Here is a 14,134-nt window from a genome sequence, read left to right on the forward strand (position 1 = left end):
TTTTTACTTCCCCCTACATACACTGCTCCTTCAGGACACCACAGGAAAAGATATGGTAGAGGGGTTATTGATTCGGGAGACACAGCTGGACAAGAGGGAGGAGACTTTATTAAAGGGTTTCTTCCCTTCTGGGGCCCAATGGTCAATAGCAGAAACATTAGACAGTTGGTTCGTGTCGTCGAGGCTACGATAAATGTAACTTCTGCAGCCTTGAGTAATTTGACGGCTGAACTTCAGGCGGATCGTCTTATGACTTTACAAAACAGAATGGTGTTAGACATTGTTCTCGCTGATAGAGGAGGAGTCTGTAAATTGATCAGGTCTAGTTGCTGCATTTACATTCCGGATAATGCTCCTACAGTATACCAAGCCATTTCTAAGCTACATGTCATTTCCGAGTCTATTCATCAGGACTCAGGCAGTTGGTCTGTGATGGGATGGTTTTGGGGACTACTGTCCACATGGGGATGGAAAGTGTTAACTTTCCTCGGGATGATCTTAGCCATCATTTTCTCTTGCTGTCTCTGTTTGCAATGTGGTCCTGCTATCTGTGGTCTGTGTGCCACTTTATGTGTCCCAAAGCCTATGTCACAGCAAACGGAGAATATTAAGATGATGGTGCAGCAACAGCTCAATGACCTCATGACCATTGACATTGACTCAGACTAGCGTGAGTTCGTTGTGTTTTGCCTGAGTAATGGCAAAAGGAGGGCTGAGGTTCCGTGATTTTCGACTTTGCTTCGTAGTCAGCCGCCATTTTGTGTCAGCCGCCATTTTGTGTTTCCCTCACTCAGGCGACACGTCGAACATATGTTTTTGCCTTTTCAGCTGCTTGCCTCTCCTGTTAAAAAATAACCTTCTTGTCCTTGTCTAAGAAACCGATGTCAGTGTCTGGCCGAGTTAGTTAAATCCACGTCTAGACTGATTAATCCTTGTCTAACTCCACTGTTTGGGTCCCACCATTCTTTTCGACTTCATTCTATTTGACTGACCTTCACTATTCTCTTCGTGTATTCTCTTGTTACATAAACTATCCTTTGAAGCATTCAAACATGTTCTACCACCTGCAAATTAGATTACGGGCACTAGTGTTGATTAACTTGAGGGGAGGAGAGCACACGGGGTCTGAAAGGAGGGCGTGTTTTGACAATCGATAACTTGTTTTCAAACTATTCCTATTCGTCAATGTTGTATGTTTTGGGAGTGGGCATTGTGAACATGTATACTATAATAGATTGTGAGCCACGGAGTTAAGTGGCAGTCTCCTAAGAATATACTTCTGTACTTCTTGGATAACTGTGCTTAGCTGCAGCTAATAAACCTGATTTTCTACGCCGAACAGAGTGTCTCGTGTCTCTGTCTGATAAGGCAGGTGAACCCGGAGATCTCAGGCATGCCCTGCGCCGCTAGGCCCATAAGGCCCGGTTCTCCAGGTGCACTACACTTGCTGGCCTACCAAAAATATGAACAGCACCCCTAAAAGCTTGCCTCAATTCAGCGGCAAGGCTTATTACAGGGTCAAGGAAATTTGATCATATCTCGCCTCACTTGAAGGCCTTAAACTGGTTACCGTACGAAGCCAGAGTACAGATGAAAATTGCATGTATCACCCATAAAGCGATTCATCACAACACACCTAAATATCTAGCCCACAAAATAGAAATCTCAGGAAGAAACAGACTTGTCAGGAGTGCCAATTATCTACTCCTGAAACCACCTATCTTTAAGAAGAAAAAAACATATGAGAGGACACTCTCAGGTGTAGCCCCCGGGATATGGAACTCCCTTCCTGCAAACATCAGAAAAATTACAAACACTATAACATTCAAGAAAGAAATCAAGAACTTTCTTATGAGCAAGTTCCTCCCATAACAAGACAAACGCTACCGAAGACTTGTCACTGATTGTATGACCGTATACCCAATATGGGAATAGGATTTGACTGAACCTCAAAGAAATACTACCCCAGAACATTGTAACTTAAGTCTCAATTAATACCGCCCCGTTATTGTTTTCCCCTATATCAGCCTATTAGATACTAGGTCTAAAAAGGCATTATTAAGTCTGTACGATCTTATTGCTTTATATACTTTGTGTTTGTAACCCATACCATTTGATGTTAAGCGCTCTGATACCCATGGGTCATGTCCGCGCTATAGAAAACTGTAAATAAATAAATAACCGTTCATATTGCTCCCCTGTTAAATAATACGCAATGTTCTCTCTTCTATGTCCCTGAATCCTTCCCTTTTTTTCTTCTATACTGAGCACCTCTCCTTCTACTAGCACGTTCCCCCTTGGAGCAACCTCACCTCACCTGTTACTCCAAAAAATATGTAAAAGAGCTTCGACCTGAATACAAGTATAATTAAATTTGCCTGGTGGATACAAATAAGTTTTTCTGTCGGTCTGTTTTTGTATGTAAGTCTGACCTTTGGAATAATTGATTTATACTTTGATCAGGAGCTTGTCCCGATTTTTGGCTTTAAGCTCCCTGGTTGAATACATGAATGAAATTAACCCTAATAGAAACTGGCTCTACAGTAGATTAGTTGTGGTTTGGAATCTGAACATATTATATGCCAATTCTTTTTAACTCCCTTTGCTAGTTGTTTGTATTTGTTACTGTATGTCATTATTAAAAGTAGCCTGCTGTCTGTCTCTGGTGTTTTGCCTTGGCCAAATAAATTATGTTCCCTAGATACTTTACTAATCGTTTCCAGTACAGTGGTGAATGTTGGTGTGCCGTATCCTCTTTCTGTGAATCTCTGTATCATGTCCTTCTGACTGGACATGATGTGTTGGGGTAGACTGCAAATTCTTTTGGCGTGCATTAATTTGCCATAGGGGATACTAGTTTAAAAATGTCTTGGATGAAAGCTAGACACATGCAAAATTGATTTGCCGGCTGTGCTTTTTCTATGGAGTTTAGTTTTTAATGTGCCTGCTGCGACAAATACCTCCAGGTATCGAAAATATATCTTATTTTGGCTGATTTCCTTGATGAAATTGAGATTAAGTTTGTTGACATTGATGTGTGATATAAAGTCCTTGGCACTTTATTCTGACCCTCTCCAAAGGATGAAGAGGTCATCAATGTGGGGGTAACCAGACCACTCTCCGGAGCAATCCACTTTGAGCACCTGCTTCTCCCACCAGCCCATGTGTAAACATATGCAGCTAGAGGAGAAGCAGGTGCCCATCGTGGCCCCCTGTATTTGCTGAAACATACAATTATCAAATAGGAAAAAGTTGGTACATAAACATTCCTGAATCATCCTGATCAATATTTTGGTATGTTGGTGTAGTGCCAGTGGTCTGCTGCTCAAGTAATTTTCAACTGCTCTTACTCAGTCACTATGATAGATAATCGTGTCCCATTGCATATCATAAATTACTTTAAGGAAATCACCAGTATCTTTAATGAAGGAAGATAATGTTGGACATAAGGCTGCAAGAAGTAGTCAAAATACTAAGATATGTTGTCATATAGACCACATATAGCTGAAATAATCGGTCGTCCCGATGGTTTCATGGGTACTCATGGATTTTTAGAATGATATGCATGGCTGGCATCTTAGGATGATCATTACGTAGAAAGCTATATTTTTCTTGAATAAGAAGTCCATCGTTTTTGCCACTCAAATAGTAGTTTTTTTGTTTGAATTTTCACTTGGGCCCATTGTTCTTTTGACGCCCTGGCCTAACAGGTACTGTCCTGTAACTGTAGTTGGATTTTTTCCTTATAAGTATTTAATGTTCACAAAACAATGTTACCCCCCTTTGTCCGTATTGGAAATAACAATAAGATGTTGTTTTTTGAGTTTGTTGATCAGTGCAAAGTATCTTCGCTGTTGCCCATTTCATTTTTTATGTTGTTTGGCTGGTTTTTCACCCATTTGCTTTATGTCCTTGACTAAAAAATCACTAAATACATCAATGCGGTGGAGTAAGTAGTAGAAATGTTTATGTCGTTTGAAAGGTGATTCTGCTTCACCCCATAGCTCGAGTTGCTCTTGAGAGCTAGTTCTTGTTCAACAATTGGTGCATTTACCTTAGTGGTAAGATGTATGAAAAACTCTTCAAATCCAGTTGATATATATATATATATAAGCGTTTTTTTCGTTTTGCCAATATCTTTGGCACCGTTTGACAAATCTTCGTGAAATTTTCCAACATTTTGGCCCGCTCCGGTCAGCTCCTGTCTTGAAAGTTTCGGAGTGATTCGTGAAGCAGGGCCGAAAAAAGGGGGGTCCCAAAACGTGTTTCCCACATGTTCATTTCCATTGGAGAAACTGGAACAGGCCACAGCACGAACTGCTGAACGGAATTACACCAAATTTGGCAAAAAGGCAGTCCTTAGTTCAGAAAGTGATCTTTTTTTAAATGGTGAAAATCCATTCAGTAGTTCCTGAGAAATTAAAGAAAGAAATATATCGATATCTGAACACCGAGGAGGACTCGCGAACCCTCCCAGGCATGAGCTTCACTGTCACTGAGTCACAAGAAAACAGTGAAAAAAGCTTGAAAAACAAAAAAGGGGGCAGAGTAGAAACACCCTGATCCCCAAGTCCTGCTCAGTGGGTCCCATAAGGACCCCCAGGGCCAAACCCCCCCTTTTTTTTTTAAACGACAAAATTTGTGCTGGTGTCGCAAATCCTGCCGTGAAAGTTTTTTAAAAACGAAGCGCGGGCTCCCGCACTTCATTTTCCAGAAACCCCCAGGTGGGCCAGGTCCCGGGGCAATAAGTGATTAATTTGCTGGGGCCCGGGGTGGGCCCCCACAGCCTGGGGACTGCCATCTCCCCAGGGCTTATTCATTTGAATACAGGGGGGCACGTGGCCCCCCCACAGCCAGGGGATGCGTTTGCACTGTGGTGCAGGGAGGGGGGGTCTGACATAACAAGTGTGCAAACACGCCCCCTGGCGCTTTGTAAATTGGGGATTAAGTACCCTTCAATCCTGAGGGTCCCTGGGGGCCAACTAGCCCACCAGGTACCACCAGTAAGTGCCACAGAACTGCGTTGCAGAGAGGTGGTCCCAGGCCATGCCCCTTTTTACACCTCTTGCAACGCAGCTCTGTGGCGCTTACTGGAGCTACCTGGTGGGCTAGTTGGCCCCAGGGACCCTCAGGTTTCAAGGGGACTTAATACCCCAACTTACAAAGCACCAGGGGGCGCGTTTGCACAGTGGTGCAGGGAGAGGGCGGGCCTGATATAACAAGTGTGCAAACACACCCCTTGGTGTGTTGTAAATTGGAGGATTAAGTCCCCTTCAATCCTGAGGGTCAACTAGCCCACCAGGTACCTCTATTAAGCGCCACAGAGCTGCGTTGCAGAAAGGTGGTCGGAGGCCACGCCCCTTTTTACACCACTCTGCAAACGCAGCTTCTGGTGCACTGCTGGTGGGGCGATGAGGTCCTCTTATGTCCTGAGGACCTCAGGACACAAGTGGACTTCATCCTCCGAGCAGCAGTGCGCCAGAGGCCGCATTTGCAGCGTAGATATTTCTTGCTTAGCCATCCAGTGTGCCTCTGCTAGGATGTGGATTGACTGTCTGGGTTTGGAATGTCAGTGGCTGGGGAGGAGCAGTGCCTCCAGAGAGCCTAATGAGTCAGGGCTTGGCTGAATAGACCTAGGCTGCATTTTGAGTAGGGGAGGAGATTTCCTTTCACCTGAATGGGCCTGGTCTGCTTTCCACAATGCTGTCTCCACCCCCTGCCAAGAGGTTGCAGCAGAGAGTACAGAACTGGTTTTGACTGAGCACAGGGCTTCCCTGCACAAAGAGAACGAAGACATTTTGGGGTATAAGTATTAGACCTAAAACCCCTAAACTTCAGACTACTTCTGGAATCAAGAGGAACCTTTGCCAAGGAGAAGAGCTGGAGAAACGGAGGAGACGTACTGTTTTTTGCTGTGTGTCTGGGGTGGGGAACAGCCTTTACGACGCGGCTGTTACACCGCGTGCCGTTACAACGCGGTTTTTAAAACGCAAGTCGTTACCACGACTTGCGCTGGAGGGCGCTGCAGGACAAGGAATTTTTTAATTTACTATCCAACAACTTCCCTACTGTACGTAGGCTGGTGTTAGAATAGTAAATAAAAAAATTCCTAAGTCCGCACCCCTCCAACGCAAGTCGTGGTAACGACTTGCGTTGAAAAAAACGCGTTGTAACGGCACGCGGTGTAAAAGCACGCGTTGAAAAGCCGTACAACCGTCTGGGGTTGCACTGCAGTTGCTGTTTCTGCCAAGGAAAGGAGAAGGACTTTGCTGTGTGCTGTGTCCCCCGCTTAAGGAAAGTCTCCAAGGGCTTAAGTAGAGCTTTCCTACTGTTTTTAAGTCTCAGGAACACAAATGCTTCACCCACAGCTCCCCTGAACATCCTTGCTGGGAGTTCTGACCTACCTGTGACTGTGTGGGGCCTCTGGAGATTGTGTCTGCTGCTGTGAGTTGGAAACGCAACACAACAACGAAAAAATCGACGCATTGCTCTTCTTGCAACAGTTTTCCGATGCAACGGTGTGGTGTGAGAAGAATTTCCACGCATCACTCCACCGCTGCTGAAATCAACACAGCGCCTGATGCTGCTGCAAGAATCGACGCATCGAGGGATCACGGCTGAAGAAATCGATGCTGCGCTGCTCAACGCAGCCGCATCGTTCGCCAACACCTCCCGAATTTCCACACATCATCCCTGTGTGGCAAGTGTTCCCCAACGCATCACCCGCGGATCGGAGTCATATGACAATCGACACATTGCTTCCCCGTACAGAGCATACCCAAATCACTGCTCCCTGTGCCCAGCGGCACTGTTGCATCACATCCACGAAAGACTCAGGAATCAACAAATCCCTTTGTTATTCTATGCTACGCTGCACTGCAGCTCTTTGGCTAGGTGAATTTTGTCGCAACGACAGGTACTTTGCAAGAAATAACGCATCCATAGTTTTTTATGGATTTGGATGCTAAAACCTTTTTAAAGTCATTTTTCTAAATACTTGTATGTTGGATTTTTGTTGTTTTGTTCTTGTTAAGTTTAGATAAAGATATTTTATTTTTCTAAACTGGTTTGGTGTCCATTTGTGGTGTTAGCACTGTATTACTGTGTGTACTGAGTACAAATATTTTACACATTGCCTTTGGGATAAGCCTGTCTGCTCGTGCCTAGCTACCAAGGGGGCGAGCAGGGGTTATCTAGAGTGTGTATCCCCATTACCCTGACTAGAAGCATGGGTCCCTAGTTGGACAAAGGTACCTAACTCTGCCAACTAGAGACCCCATTTCTAACATTTGTACAATCCATAAATGAAAGACATTTGCTCTAAGCATGGTAATGATGTTTACAGAATAAACATTCAAAATCAGCGACACATCATTTGCCTTTTTATATTTACAAGGTTTGAGAACAATAGATACACTAATGGCTTTATATAGCCCGCACTGCTCCTTCTGCCCAGAAGGTTGTAGTTGATAATTGATCCATTCATCAATTTGTACATTTTTGGCTAATGGTAAATATTCTTTAATGCTGAAAAGCTTTTCATTGAAAAGTGTGTTGCACTCTGATCTAGATAAGATACGTCTTAATATGGAAGGTATTGTGAGTACTCTCTGAATATGTGAAATTTTGAACCAAAGACCCAGATGCTACTCCATCAATATGCCATACTGTGGGATCCACATTACTCAGAAAAGGGGATGACTGACCTCTGTAATTGCCCCAGTGGCAGAGGAAGCATTGGGTAGGAAAGGGAAAGAGATGAAGAAAAACAGGAGTAGGCTTAGCCCTCGTGGTCGTTTGAATGATGGCAACTGTTAACCATTACTAACAGTGATTAGCAGATAGAGATATGAGGAGAGCGGAGGGTCTCATAAACAGACAGAATCTTCTGTAAAATATGCTCACTTGATATTCTAGAACTCGGGCCTTTGATGAATCTCAGAATTTACCAGAATCCCAATCTGGTACCAGCGAGCATAGAAAGAAACATACACTGTCTGACCACCACCAGTTGGAACTGGCTCACAGCTGGCAAAAGCTGTCAGGAAGTGGCAATGTCACTGAAGCAGGAAGGCCAAGTAGGAATTGGGGAAAAGGAAGAAAACAATAAAGTACAGTGGTGAGTGTGAAGTAATGACAGCAGGAAACATGCAGCCAAAAATATTGCAAGGCATCTGTTTCTTCCCTACATTTCTACTTAAACTTCCAGGGATGTTCTAGACTTCCTATTGCCTGGCTGTTCTGCCTCTAATGCCACAGCCGCTATAAACCGATCTTCCACCCTACTCTTCTCTGTCTCCCTGTTCGCCTGTTCTTTGTACAGCTTGTGACCCATATACCCATCCCAATATTCATCAAACGCAGGGAACCAGATACTGGAGCATACGTTGGTGAAACACATTAAGATTTCACACCAGTAAGTCTTCTGGAGCTCAAAACTTAAAATAGTTCAGAGCTGAAGATGTATTTCAGTTACTCTTTGTTATGTCAAATTATGGTACTATCATTTATAGAGTGCACATACACCACGGTTTCTTGGCGCTAAGGTACACTAACAAAAATGGCAGCCCGGGGTATTAATTATAGACTTGCTTAAAAAGTCGTGTTCATAATAGCTGTCTGAATTTCCCATAGTTAGGGGTCGTTCTCATTTCCATGGGCAAAAACTTCCAGACACGGCGGCAATAGCTAAGAATCTGGATCATCCTATCCTTTGGCTGTTAAATTGAAGGATCCATAGATAGTGCAGATGGGTAGATCTTACATTTCTATTGGGAGCGTACAACATGTTTTAAAAGCGGATCTCTGACCAGCTGGGAGCCAATAGAGAGCTTTCACCACTTGGGAGTTGTGGCAATATCTGGGAAGTTGGTAAATCAGCCATTAAGCCTGTGTTTGAACCAACTGAAGCCTACGGGTGAGACAGTTAGTAAGGCCCAAGTAGAGGGAATTGGTATAATCTATTCTTGACATAACCAGGGAAATTAGAACTTGTGACAGTGCCTCTACAGTAAAAACATTTCTCAATTTTCAATTTAAGTAGTCTTTATTTTGGTAAAATACCATAAAAGAGTTGCACAGTACAAAATACAGTGGATATCATGAATTAAAATGTAAAAATAAAACAAGCATTAGACTCATTTAAATAGATAACCTACTGACAAAAAGAATAATTTTCTTGGTTCTTAAATAAAATAAAACCAGGGATTAAAATATTTATAAAACAAAAATCAAATAATATGAGCCATTTTGCCTAATTTCAACAGCCTGTCTGTTCCTTATTAGCCAAACGTGAAACAAATATCTTGATACAGAGAATACCAGATATGGAGTTGCATTGGTTCGAAGGATCCTAGAAACTTCCACGTTCTTCTTGTACCAAGCTTTTTACAAATGGGAATCAGCCATTTCGCTCTTGCCCCTCTGACAGCTAAGCAGAAAAATAACATATGCAGTGCATCCTCTTTTTGGTAAGCACACATAGGGCACCCCTGGACATTATTGTTTGATAATCCTGACCATTTGAACGTAAAACCATGTAATGGTAGATTGTAAAACCATGTAATGGTAGATTTCCATGTCTGAACTGGGCATACAAGTTTTGGGTTAAATTTGGTTCTATTTCATCGCAAAAGTTTTCAAACTGGTAATAATCCTTGGCCACTAAAAACAAAGACGATAAAATGCCATGTGCATGCTTTAAAAAGTTAGTACATTTATACATTTTAAATTGACTTTTTAACTCCTTCGCTGTAATTAAAGTGCAACAACCCACCTGATTATGCCAAAGATTGACCAAGCCCATCCCCATAAGGGAGTCTTTGACACATTTGATCCAGGGGACTTTTGTTGCAATCAGATGTCTAAGAATTTCCTCCAGCCCACTTCCATAGAGCAAGAGTTTGAGAGAAGCCCATAGGTGTCTCCAGAAGATTAGCGGCCACAGTTCAATCTTATCAGAAATCGGCCAAATGCCAAGATCTAACCTCAGCTGTATTAATGGAGGGCTGGCCAGTATTCACTGAAACTGCTGCATAAACCTATTTTCTGCCATTACTAGGGATTTTTGATTTTTGTGCCCCCTTATCTCCGCACCATAGAGGGCAGCCGTAAGTGCCTGGTAAGTAAGCAACTGGAGGACTGGTGATACACATCTACTGTGGGACCCCTTATGCAGCTTCAACAGCCCCCCAGTTTGTTTCTCCAGTTTAAACCTTCTTTTTGCAACATGATGTGCCCAGTCCAGCTTTTCGTCTAGGGTGATCCCCTAATAGTCAAAGAGGTGTACTTGTTCAAGGGGAACACCATCTAGGGTAAGGTTAGGGCATGAGGTAATACATGGATTTAAAACCATATATTTGGTTTTGTTTATGTTAATTTCCAAACCTCTTAACACACAGAACCTGCTAAAATGATCAAGTATTTGCTGAAATCCCACGGGTGACTTTGACAATAAAAGAGTATTATCGGGAAACATAAGAACCGGGACCCTCAAGCCTGCTAGTCTGGGGGCATTATTGTTGCATCTATTTAAAAAAGCAACTAAGGTGCACATGCATCAAAATAGACAATAGTGATTCTTTAATTGCGATTTTTAAAGAATCGCAATTAAAGAATCGCTATTGCCTATGCATGTAGCAATCGCAAAGAAAAATTGCGATTCCTACACATTTAGAGCATTTTTCAAAGAAATCGCAAATTACCATCAACTTTAGATTGACGGTAATTTGCGATTCATATTTGCGAAATCACAATTTATTTTTTAATGCATCGCATTTAAGGAATCACAATTTACGATTCCTTATATGCAATCGCAATTTAGGTAATCACAAATTTTGCGATTCCTTAAATGCGATCTTTGCATTTGGGATGACGCAAAAATACCGGTCGCAAAGGTGCAGATTCTGCAAATCAGCCCGTTTGCGACTGGTTTGCATGTGGCTTAAATCATTTAAAAACAGAGTAAAAAGGCTTGGAGCCAATACACAGCTTTGTGTCTTACACCTCAGTTAACAAGAAAGGGTTCAGTTACTTCACCCAGCGTACTGCATTTAATTTGAGCATTGTTATTCTGCTGTAATCTCTCTATTATACTGCACAAGTGAGCAAGGATGCCCAATTCATCTAAACTTTTCCACTGTAGTGTTCTAGGAACCAGGTCGAATGCTGCTCTGAGGTGAACAAAAATGTCATATAGCCTTCCCTTCTCTATACTGATGGTCTTCCAGGATATCATCTGCAGTATAAATACCTGGTCAACTGTGGAAGTATTGCATTGAAAGCCCACTTAAAGACGGCACACAAAGTTTGCCATTCTAGCGCCTTGAGACCCTCACGGGTGAGTAGCGAACTATATAAAGCCCTGATTGATTGATTGATTGATTGATTGATTGATTAATTGATTGATGTATTGATTCTCATCAAGCCATTGCTGGAGCCTGCTAAGTATGATCTTACTAAAATGTTTTTGTGTAGTATCTATAAGGCTAATGCACCTACAGTTGGCAGGGTCCAGGGGACAACCCTTCTTATATATTGGAAGAATATGAGCCCCTGCCCAAGTTTTAGGGATACTTAGTCCATTTAAAATGGCATTAAATACCAGGGTAAAATAAAGTGTCCAAATATCAATTTCTGATCAAAACAGATCTCCATCAATCTTGTCAATACCAGGATAAGATATTTTATTTTGATTGATTAATTAAAATCTCTGCAAATACATTACAAGAATGTTCCCAATGTACACAGATTAATACAATTAAAAGCAATTAAAACCAGATAATGACAGAAAGCACATCAGCTACGTATACAGTTAGCTATTTTTAAGGAGATTATCATAAACTCTTACGACTAATGTAATGCTGTCCTAAAATAACTACCGTAACATCTCTGGTCGAATGGCACATCTTGGTGATTAAAGTGCAAGTGCAACTAAAATAGCAGAGTGAATTAATGTTACTCTTAAAAAGCATTTTAGTGGGTTTCGGACAATGACAGGGTTTAAAGTCTTTTAGTTACTATCTCAAAAAACTTTGTTAGCGACAGTTAAGCTGGACGTTATTGGGGTTGAAGCAAAGCTTAACGGCCTGCCTACAGGACCGGATGCCGTGATATCTGAAAAAAGGAAGTAACAAAGTGCATCTTGTGTCTTTAAATTGGGGCAGTTGCAGATAACGTGAGTGATGTCTTCATTCCCACTTCCACATAGACGACAGAGTCGGAGTGCGTTCCTTCCTTTCCCATGGTGGAAGGTGGAGTTTCATCGCAATTACCCCCAGGCGCTACCTTAGGAAGTTTTCCTTCCTGCTTATCTTTGTCAGAACCCCAAGACACCAAGTGGGGTTAATTACATGGCAAGGAAGGAGTTACGTCAAGAACCGATCAAAGGGAATCCTCTGGACTGAATTAACTCGAAAACGGCACCTTAAAATTGCTGCCGGTTCCGAGTTGAGGTTAGCAGTCTAGTTTCTTGTCTCGAGCACGAAAGAATCCAGGTGAAGTGTGCGCTAGTTAGAAACTGCACACTTCACCAGAGTTTTGACCGGAGGAGGAGCGTTAGTAAGAGATTCCCCAAACCATAGTTTCTAGAGTTAATGCGAGTATTAATTTCCTAAGGAATCCTTGGTATATTACAGAATAGTCGCTCTTTAATATTACAATATTCATCTAGCGCGACTACGAGATTTATATTAAGTAGTTGAGTTCAAGTATTCAAATACCTGCATAGTAGCGAAGCCCTGAGAACAATTAGCCCCCAAGAAGAGACAACGGTCTTGCGGCAGCAACTCTTCATTCAGAACCTCGACAAAATACGGAAAAGGCGTGGAAGTTGGACCAGGTGCACCTGAGGAAAGAAAAGAGAGAAGACAAAGCTAAGTGTTAATATAAATGAACAATACAAAACAAGTGTATGATAGTTGTACAGTTATAAGTTAAAGGCATACTTACCTAAGTAGTATAGAGCTAGATGTCACAAGGCAATCTGGAGCCAAGGCGTTCAACCTGAAAATAAAGATAAGGAAGAGGACATTAAAATATAGCAGAACGAAAAAGAAGAAAGTTAGAGACAAGACATATAAAAGAACCTCGCACGACAAGTAAGTTAAGGGACTTAGAACACATATATTGTGATAAGAGATAAGCACCACAGAGTAAGCCTAACTATTTACATGTGATTATAGGAAGAAAGAGAAGTGTTGACAAGAGAGATAAACCTCGAAAGAACAAGAAGCCACAGAGAAGAATAGGAAGGAAACCCATATTAGTGAAGTGAGTAAGATAAGTAGTAGGAGAATTTAGGAAAAGTTGTTAAGACAGTTGTTTAAAAGATTGTTTGTGAATTACAGGAGAGAACTAGTATGGAGTCAGAAAAGACAAGACTTATTTAGTGTGAAAATAGAAGAGGAGCTGGGTTCCTGGAAAGTAACGGTAAGAGAGAGAATTTAGGGGACACTTAGTTGGTAAGAGGGTAAGTAGAGTAGGTGATTAATAATATTCATTCCCTTCAGGTTCTCCATTTGATGGAAGTCTACTGGACGGACGACCAGAGGGACCAGCCAGAACAGTCTCTTCTCTTTTATTATTTCATCCATATTCCCCCTTCCCCCAAAGGTAATATTTTAAAGACTTGTGGAACCGAGCTTTGGGCTGTTGCCTAGGTGAATTCGGGATCTAGCATCTCTGTTCCCGTGTAGTACCAAACCAGAGTCATTTCTTAAGTCTGAGAGAGTGAAGTGCCCAAGTTGCATTTACACCCGAACAGAGATGGCGGAGGGAATAGATATGCAAAGTTTAGGAGTAGTCTTAGACACCATACAAAAGGAGTTAGGTGCAGTCAGAGAGGAGAATCAAAATCTTAGATTAGAAGTAATGAATTCAAGGAAGGAGACCGCTGAGATAGCACAAAGAATTAGACAACCGTTTAGTTCAGGACAAGATACTCAAAATCCTTTGTCGGAAGGTACTAATAGGATGACAACTCAAGTAATCCATTCTTTGTCCCCAGTTATTCCATTGGCATCACCAGAGCAATTTAGTGGGGACCCACAAAAGGCGCAGATATTTATCATGCAATGTTCACTACACTACATGTGCCGCCCTTCAATTTTCCCTGACGCGCAATCTAAGGTCGCCT

The 14,134-nt window shown here is 42.1% G+C and overlaps 1 long non-coding RNA gene across 1 annotated transcript in view; it reads right to left on the reverse strand.

Moving 5' to 3' along the window:
- LOC144824956 (uncharacterized) overlaps window positions 1–14,134 on the reverse strand; it is a 43,629-nt gene that overhangs the window by 14,154 nt on the left and 15,341 nt on the right. Inside the window, exons 2-3 of the long non-coding RNA XR_013609205.1 lie at window positions 12,949–13,002; window positions 12,720–12,844 (exon numbers count right to left, since the gene is read on the reverse strand). This is a non-coding gene — a long non-coding RNA (uncharacterized LOC144824956). The remainder of the gene's footprint in view (window positions 1–12,719; window positions 12,845–12,948; window positions 13,003–14,134) is intronic.

The sequence above is a fragment of the Lissotriton helveticus genome, chromosome 3_1 (assembly GCF_964261635.1).
Source record: "Lissotriton helveticus chromosome 3_1, aLisHel1.1, whole genome shotgun sequence".
NCBI lineage: Eukaryota > Metazoa > Chordata > Amphibia > Caudata > Salamandridae > Lissotriton > Lissotriton helveticus.